This window comes from Palaemon carinicauda, chromosome 6, assembly GCF_036898095.1.
Source record: "Palaemon carinicauda isolate YSFRI2023 chromosome 6, ASM3689809v2, whole genome shotgun sequence".
Classification (NCBI taxonomy): Eukaryota; Metazoa; Arthropoda; class Malacostraca; order Decapoda; family Palaemonidae; genus Palaemon; species Palaemon carinicauda.
The window spans coordinates 148,686,692-148,695,307 of NC_090730.1; positions in this window are offsets into that span (position 1 = coordinate 148,686,692).

Below are 8,616 nucleotides of genomic sequence, written 5' to 3' on the forward strand. Positions count from 1 at the left end.
TAATATTCTAAATACCTAAGAATGTATACGACAAACAGATCTTGTAGGTCCTGTAGGGCACAGGATTCCCCTGTTTGATAGGACCAGGAAAACCCTTATAGCAAGTAATTTAACTAGTACTCAGTACTACTTACTAGATGGTACAGTCTGAATGCAAAGGATACTTGCAATAATTATGAAAAAAAAATCCTTCGCAACATACTCAAAGAACTAACAAAATTACAGTTCTAGAGATTAATATCTAGATCAGGAATAAGAAATTTAAAAGACGGTAAGTCTTGTTCAACTAATTAAGATGAGAATAGGACCAGAGAAGTGAACATTATCCAAAGAATAGAAGAATGAGATAATTAAAACGTTTCCTCATGGCAGAATGATCACCAAAAATCCTAAAAGACTATCAATATGCAACAGACCGAATGTATTTCTCAAAAGTAAATCTGCTATCAAGAACTACGCCTGAATTTTAAATGAGTTGAGTAGCCTACAGTCAAAGAGATATCGTCAATGAAAAGATATGGGTCTTGCAATCATACTATGAGCATTGCAACCCAACCTCTTTAAACTTTCCACTTCATGGTGCAACTGCAGTATTTTCTCCTCAGCACTTATGGCTTCCCAAGTCACAGCGCCGTTCTTTATAGTGCAAATTCCATACATTCATTTAATTCACTTTGCTATATTTCCAACTAACACATCTTGAAACTATATTTTATGTCATCATGATCAGTAATTTAAGGAGACTTTATTTCCACATTTAAAGCGCTGCAACGTCTTTATTCAGGTTGTATTTATGTAATTTTTTTTTTACTTGGATAGTTAATACATCTGATGAAATCAAAAGTATACTTCTTTGTTTCATGATTAAGTATGTGTTACTTGTATCCAATTTTAAACACAAACCATTGGAAATAAAGTTTTTTTTTTTATTTATTTTTTTTTTAATTGGTATAAAGTTGGTTGCTATTTCCGTTGTCGGTGAAATATTTAGCAATTCCTCAACTGCCCAGAATAATTTCGGAGCTCCAGAAATTTCTGGCCGGCTTGTTGCCAAACCTCTAATCGGTGACTGGTCCCAGATAAGACTCTAGATTTTTCACAGACTTGTCTACAATAAGGTCATAGTTATCGTAAATTACACATAGTCCCAGACTTAGTCTTAAACAATTCGTCACCAACCAGTCTGAGCTAGTGTTTATAGTCACCGGCTTCTTGATATATTGTAGATCTGTTATTTTAAGTAAGAGCAATGGCTGAATAAGGGAGTTTTCGACCGCTTTATAGCAGAGGGAATAGTCTAACCATTCCCTATTAATAGGTGTGTTCAATACAGAATGAAACCGACAAATAATTCTAACTGATATGAATAAACTCTTATCAAATAATAAATTATATATTGATCAGATTTACCAAGTTCATCCATCAGATGATTTAGTAACCAAATAATATATTTGAACGTACAAAGGATATCTTCATCAATCATTCAGAATAATTTAGTCGTAGGATTATATAGTCATTGGTCAATTTTATAAAAATTTAATCAGCCATTATATCTTTTCTCTATTTTTCCACGCCATCTTAATTTTGTCATCACTTTTTTTTTTTTTTTTACATTTGAAAGAATTCTTTCCTTACCCTGCTCTCTCACACTATAAACTTAGACTAATATAATGTTTATGAAAAAATGTAACGATAATTTGGAAGAAATTCAATTGTAGATATAGTTTAAATATAAAATGTATAATTACAGCTGTTAAAACCGTCCTATAATTTAACTCATACTGGCAAGTCTCTCTCTCTCTCTCTCTCTCTCTCTCTCTCTCTCTCTCTCTCGTGTGTAAGTTCTCAAGCACGTGCTTTTCTGATCCTGTCTCACGCGAATTAAGTTTCATGTCATGTTTTATGATAGGAGCATATATCTTCATCGGAGCTACATCCAATAATTAAATTTAATTGTGAAATTGTCAATTCTCCAGTCAGCTTCCCATGATTTGAAATTTATTAATCAACCAGAATAATTTTACCGAGCTACCTTTTGGATACTTCCCGTAAATGTTATACCCTAACTCAGCAATTATAGAATCAAGTGTAGCAAAAAAAAAAAAAAAAAAAAAAAAAAAAACCTGGATTTTAATACTTATTTCCTCTCTCGTTGAAATTATCATCATTTGCGTCATATGTACCAATATATCTATGACATCATAGCCACGTTGGGAAAGGAGAGTTTAATGACATATTACAGTACTGATTTAGAACAGTGGGGGAATAATTACAGGAACTAGTAGAAGACTTTGAAAAGTGTTATCCGAGTAGAAAGTTGAGAGAAAATGTGAAGAGCAACATAATGAAGTTAAATTAAAATGAGTGAGATTAAGTCATGAATGTTTATATAGACGGTACAAGAATGGAAGAAGAAAAAGTGTTTAGCTAGTCTTTATGGGTAAATGTAAAGGATGATGGCAGGATGAAATGAGAGATAAGAGATAAACAGGATGTGTGCAAAGGCTGGGAAAAGGCTTGCACCTTTTATAGAAGCTTGGGTGTGTACGTATAAAGGTTTTAAACCCACCACTCAATAGAAGCAAAGTGTGGAAGTAGAAAGTGACGGGGTAAGAAAGGTTGAAGTATTTAGATAAGCTTTTTGTTCAGTATATGAAGCGTAACAAGAATTAAAAAGACGGGAAATGTGGGGATACACAGAAGTGGTTATCATAGGTGAAAGGATGGATTATAATCATTAGAGTATTTAAGGTTTGATCATGTGGAAAGACTGGATGGTGAGCAGTTGAAGAAAAGTGTTTACAAAGTAGGATAAAACAACGATTGGCTAGATGGTGCCACAAGAAAATGATACATTTTTAATCTCTGTCCCAAGAGGAGTTAAAAAAAAAATACTCAAAATAAAAAACGGTTATATAGTAAAGTTGAATGTTGGGAGCAAACATACAGTAGATTTTTCTTTTCTAAATTCAAAATTACGCACTTTGCTTTCCACAAAGGAAAGCTGCTGTTTGATTTCCGTAGACATTTTTGTTCCATTGCACCCTCGTCAGGGTTTTTCTTTTGCATATCTGCATTCATACACACAAGTACACACGTGACACGAACACATAACTTCAGTCACTCCATTGCAATCAACCTGAACTCAGAAAAAATATGTTAAAAAAAGGGCATATTATCCATAAAAATTACTTATTTCCTTTTGTATAGCCTACCAAAATCCTAGTCTATTGGATCTAAGTAAAATGTGAGATGAGGTTAAAGAGTGAAGAGTAAACCCTAAATGGGTGATTGGCAGCATTTTTCTACTACATGGCTTCGTAAAAAAAAATGACAGTTCATTATAACCTCAAAAATTGGGATTAACATTATTCTATATCTAGTGAACTTTATAAACCCTCGAAATATTGATATCGAAAGGTTTCTTTTGTATATTTTGGAGTCGTTATTTTGATTTATTGATATAAATTAACACAGAAAACAACTGATGAGTGGCAGAGTAGATTAAGAGGAGAAAATTTTGACAGACGTTGCTTAGAATTCCAAAATGTCCTGTTCAAAATTATGCATCTCATGAGTTTTACGTGAAAGAACGAATAGAACAACTTGGTGAACACCAGTTTGGCAGATGAAACGTAGCTTTATATATCCGTAGAGATTTTCAACAATCTGATAACTTGATACTTCTCGTGCATTTGGGAATAAGATTGCTTGAATTGCTCTTAACTTATTTTGTGAATATCTCACATTTTCACTTACGGAAACCGTTTTGAATAACTTCTTTGAAGAGTGGTGAATGACAATGACGTTTGTTTGAAGTTTTTTTTAACTGGGTTGTCATAAAGGCAAGAAAGCGGGATTCTCCATGGAATATATATATATATATATATATATATATATATATATATATATATATATATATATATATATATATATATATATATAAAATAGGTTACTAAAGAGTCAAGGATTTCTTGCAGTCATGTTTTTAGATTTGTAGCTGAGAGGCGGATGAGCTGGTATAACTTTTTCGAAATGATGGGAATATATTACCTTTTGCTAATAAAGTTTTCTAAATACTATCACCTGTATTACACCATGAAATAAGTTTTAAAGAAATGTCGCAGGTTAAGTATCTTCCACTAAATGTCTATTTCATACCTCGAAGAGAAAAGAATATTTAACAATGGTATTTCAAGTAATTTTTCTTCAGACATCTCAGATCTAAATAAACCACATACATTTTCAAAGTAGTAAAATAAAGATATAAACAAGGGAATAAGTTCCTTATGTATAAAATTAGATTTTAACCTGTTTTCGATTGATCATCCATCCTAAGTTTATCTAATTTGAATTAATTACCAACACAATTCTGTAAATGACAATTAGTATTTTTATAATATCACTGTATTTTAGCAAAGTTATCTATTTTGTAAATTAAAAGACTCAGAAATAGGATAGAAAAATAATATTTATTTTGACACCCGGTATTTAAAAAATAATTCCAGCAAAGGAACATATATTTAAAGGAACAAGCTTAATTAAGTGATAGTGCTATCTTGTAAAACAGTTATTATTATTACTATTATTATTATTATTATTATTATTATTATTATTATTATTATTATTATTATTATTATTATTATTATTATTATCATTATTATTATTATTATTATTATTTGCTAAGCTACAGCCCTAGATGGAAAAGCAGGATATTATAAGCCCAACAAGTAAAATAGCCCATATGGAAAGGAAACAAGGAAATAAGAGAATTAATTAACAATTAGAATGAAATATTTAAGAACAGTAACAACAATTAAAATAAGTATTTCTTATATACACTATAAAAACTTAATCAAAATAAAAGGAAGAGAAATAAGATTCTCCAGCAAGAGAACTCTAACCCAAGAAAGCGGAAGACCACGGTACAGAGGCAATGGCACTACCCATGACTAGACGACAATGATTTGATTTTTGAGTGTGCTCCTGGAAGAGCTGCCTACCATAGCTAAAGTCTCTTCGATAATTTGATTGGCTTCACACCATATTATCATCCTCAAAGGTGCATGATATAGATTTTTTTTGCCATAGAAACCACTATCAATGTTACGAAATATATGATCTATATTAAGTGTTCATTGTCATGTTATTGGGAGTGTGTGGTTTTCGGGTGTACCTCTCGGGGTAGCCCCCCTCTCACCAGGACTTGATTTCTCCCTCTCCCCTCTGCCGCTCAGCATGACAGGAAAGAATACATTTATACATATAGTCAGACATTACTCTTTATTATTATTATTATTATTATTATTATTATTATTATTATTATTATTATTATTATTATTATTACTTGGAAAAGCAGGATGCTATACGCCCAAAGGCTCCAACAGGGAATCTAGCCTAGTGAGGAAAGGAAACAAGGAAAAGTAAAATATTTTAAGAACAGTAAATGCATTAAAATATATATTTTCTATATAAACTATAACAACTTTAACAAAACAAGAGGAAGAGAAATAAAATAAAATAGTGTGCCCGAGTCTACCATCAAGCAAGAGAACTTTAACTCAAGGCAGTGAAAGACCATGGTAAAGAGGCCATGGCACTACCCAAGACTAGAGAACAATGGTTTGATTTTGGAGTGTCCTTCTCCTAGAAGAGCTGCTTACCATAGCTAAAGAGTCTCTCCTACCCTTACCAAGAGGAAAGTGGCCACTGAACAATTACATGGCAGTAGTTAACCCCTTGAGTGAGGAAGAATTGTTTGGTAATCTCAGTGTTGTCAGGTGTATGAGGACAGAGGGGAATATGTAAAGAATATGCCAGACTATTTTGTGTATGCGTAGGCAAAAGGAAAATGAGCCGTAATTAGAGAAAAAGATCCAATGTAGTACTATCTGGCCATTCAAAGGACCCCAAAACTTTCTAGCGGTAGTATTTCAACGCGTGGCTGGTACCCTGGTCAGCATATTACCTATAATAACGAACATTCCAACTGAAAGAGAGGATGATAAACTGGTTTTGTTAAAAGAAGGAAAAGAATAAAATGCTAAAACAAAATGTTTAGATAATGCATCAATCCTTTATGAAATTCTCATTCCGTTTGATCTCCTAAGTCATTTCTTATTATTTTTATTAGAACCTCTTCTATTATAGAAAATGGAATTCAAGCACACTATAAACAAAGTTCTAAGTTCAACATTCCTCCATGGTTATAGAAATCACTCGCGATGAGTATATACTTTATATATATATATATATATATATATATATATATATATATATATATATATATATATATATATATATATATATATATATATAAATTAAGTTGGCCAGGGCACCAGCCACCTGCTGAGATACTACCGCTAGTGAGTTATGGGTCCTTTGATGAGCAAGAGAGTACTGAATTGGATCCTTCTCTCTGGTTACGGTTCACTTTCCCTTTGCCTACATATACACTGAATAGTCTGGCCTATTCCTTACAGATTCTCCTCTGTCCTCATACACCTGACAACACTGAGATTACCAAACAATTCTTCCTCGCTCAAGAGGTTAACTACTGCAATGTAATTGTTCAGTGGCTACTTTCCTCTTGGTAAGGGTAAAAGAGACGCTTTAGCTATGGTAAGTAGCTCTTCTAGGAGAGGGACACTCCAAAATCAAACCATTGTTCTCTAGTCTTGGGTAGTGCCATAGCCTCTGTACCAAGGTCGTGCAGTCTTGAGTTAGAATTCTCTTGATTGAGAGTACACTCGGGCGCATTATTCTAATTTCTCTTCCTCTTGTTTTTGTTAAAGTTTTTATAGTTTATATAGGAAATATTTATTTTAATGTTGTACTGTTCTTAAAATATTTTATTTTTCTGTGTTTATCTCCTCACTGGGCTATTTTCACTGTTGGGCCTCTTAGCTTGTAGCATCCTGCTTTTCCAACTATGGTTGTAGCTCAGCAAGTAATATATATATATATATATATATATATATATATATATATATATATATATATATATATATATATATACTGTATATATATATATATATATATATATATATATATATATATATACATATACATACATACACACACACACACATATATATATATATATATATATATAAATATATATATATATATATATACATATATATATATATATATATATATATATATATATATATATATATATATATATGTGTGTGTGTGTGTGTGTGCGTGTGTATGTGAGAGACTCTTTGCGTCAATAGGCGTAGATGATATATATATATATATATATATATATATATATATATATATATATATATATTATATATATACATGCATACATATAACAAAATAACAAATGCAGCCGCTTCTAGTCCACAGCAGGACAAAGGCCTCAGACATATCCTTAATCATGACTGAGGTCTGGTCAGTTTTAATAACCACGCTGGCAAATGCGAATTGGTGATGGTGGAGTCTTTAGCCTGCTCGCTCACGGCAAACCAGCCTAATAAGAGTGGCCCTAACTAGTACAGCAAATCATGGCGACGTGGAAAGATAGTTGTCCTCAAGAATACCGACTTAGATTAAAAATTTATATTTTGAGGCGTGATATATTTTTTCTGTTTCCTCATATATGTAAATTAGCAAACAGAAAAGCAAAAAAGTCGTATTTAAATTTCAAGAAAATCTAAATAGCTATGAGCTATGCTTTACTGTAAAATAATGGAATATTCTAGTTATATTGATACATCATGCACAACCATTATTAATTTAATTTCCAATATTAAATATTTCATTGGCACTGAATAGTATTTTTGGAAATATGGTGCACTAATATGGCAAACAGAAATATTCATATGACATTAAACAATACAGTAATCACAAATACAGGATGTTCATGATATCCTGTTGCAACGAATATCTGCTTTGTATTAAGACCATACAGGCCTATTTTCTTCATACTTAAACACACACACACACACACACACACACACATATATATATATATATATATATATATATATATATATATATATATATATATATATATAAATATACATATATATATATATATATATATATATATATATATATATGTATATATAAATATATATATATATATATATATATATATATATATATATATATATATATATATATATATATATATATATATATATATATATATATATATATATATATATATATATATATATGTGTGTGTGTCTGTGTGTGTATGTGTTTAATGGTATTCATGGGAATAATTCGATTTCCAATTAACTTTTCTCATTTACACACAAAGACAAATAATATACTGTATAATCACTTTTGTGTTCTTTAGCATTTCGACATTTTGTTCTTTGGCTATTACTTTTATTGATATCAAGTTAAAAAAATAAAAAACATTCGGTAAGTCTGGTTTTTTAACTTACTGTACTACTCGTAATATTCCCTATTTACTGTATTAGACTGTTAAGATTCCCTATTTACTGTACTAGAATGTTAAAATTTCCTATTAAAAAAGGCAGAAAAAAATTTACCCTTTTTTTTATTCTATCATCCTACATTTTTCTTTTAAGACCCGAGTACTCGGTCTCGCCTAGTGTACTGTAGTAGGTTGCTTTAACGGAGATCATT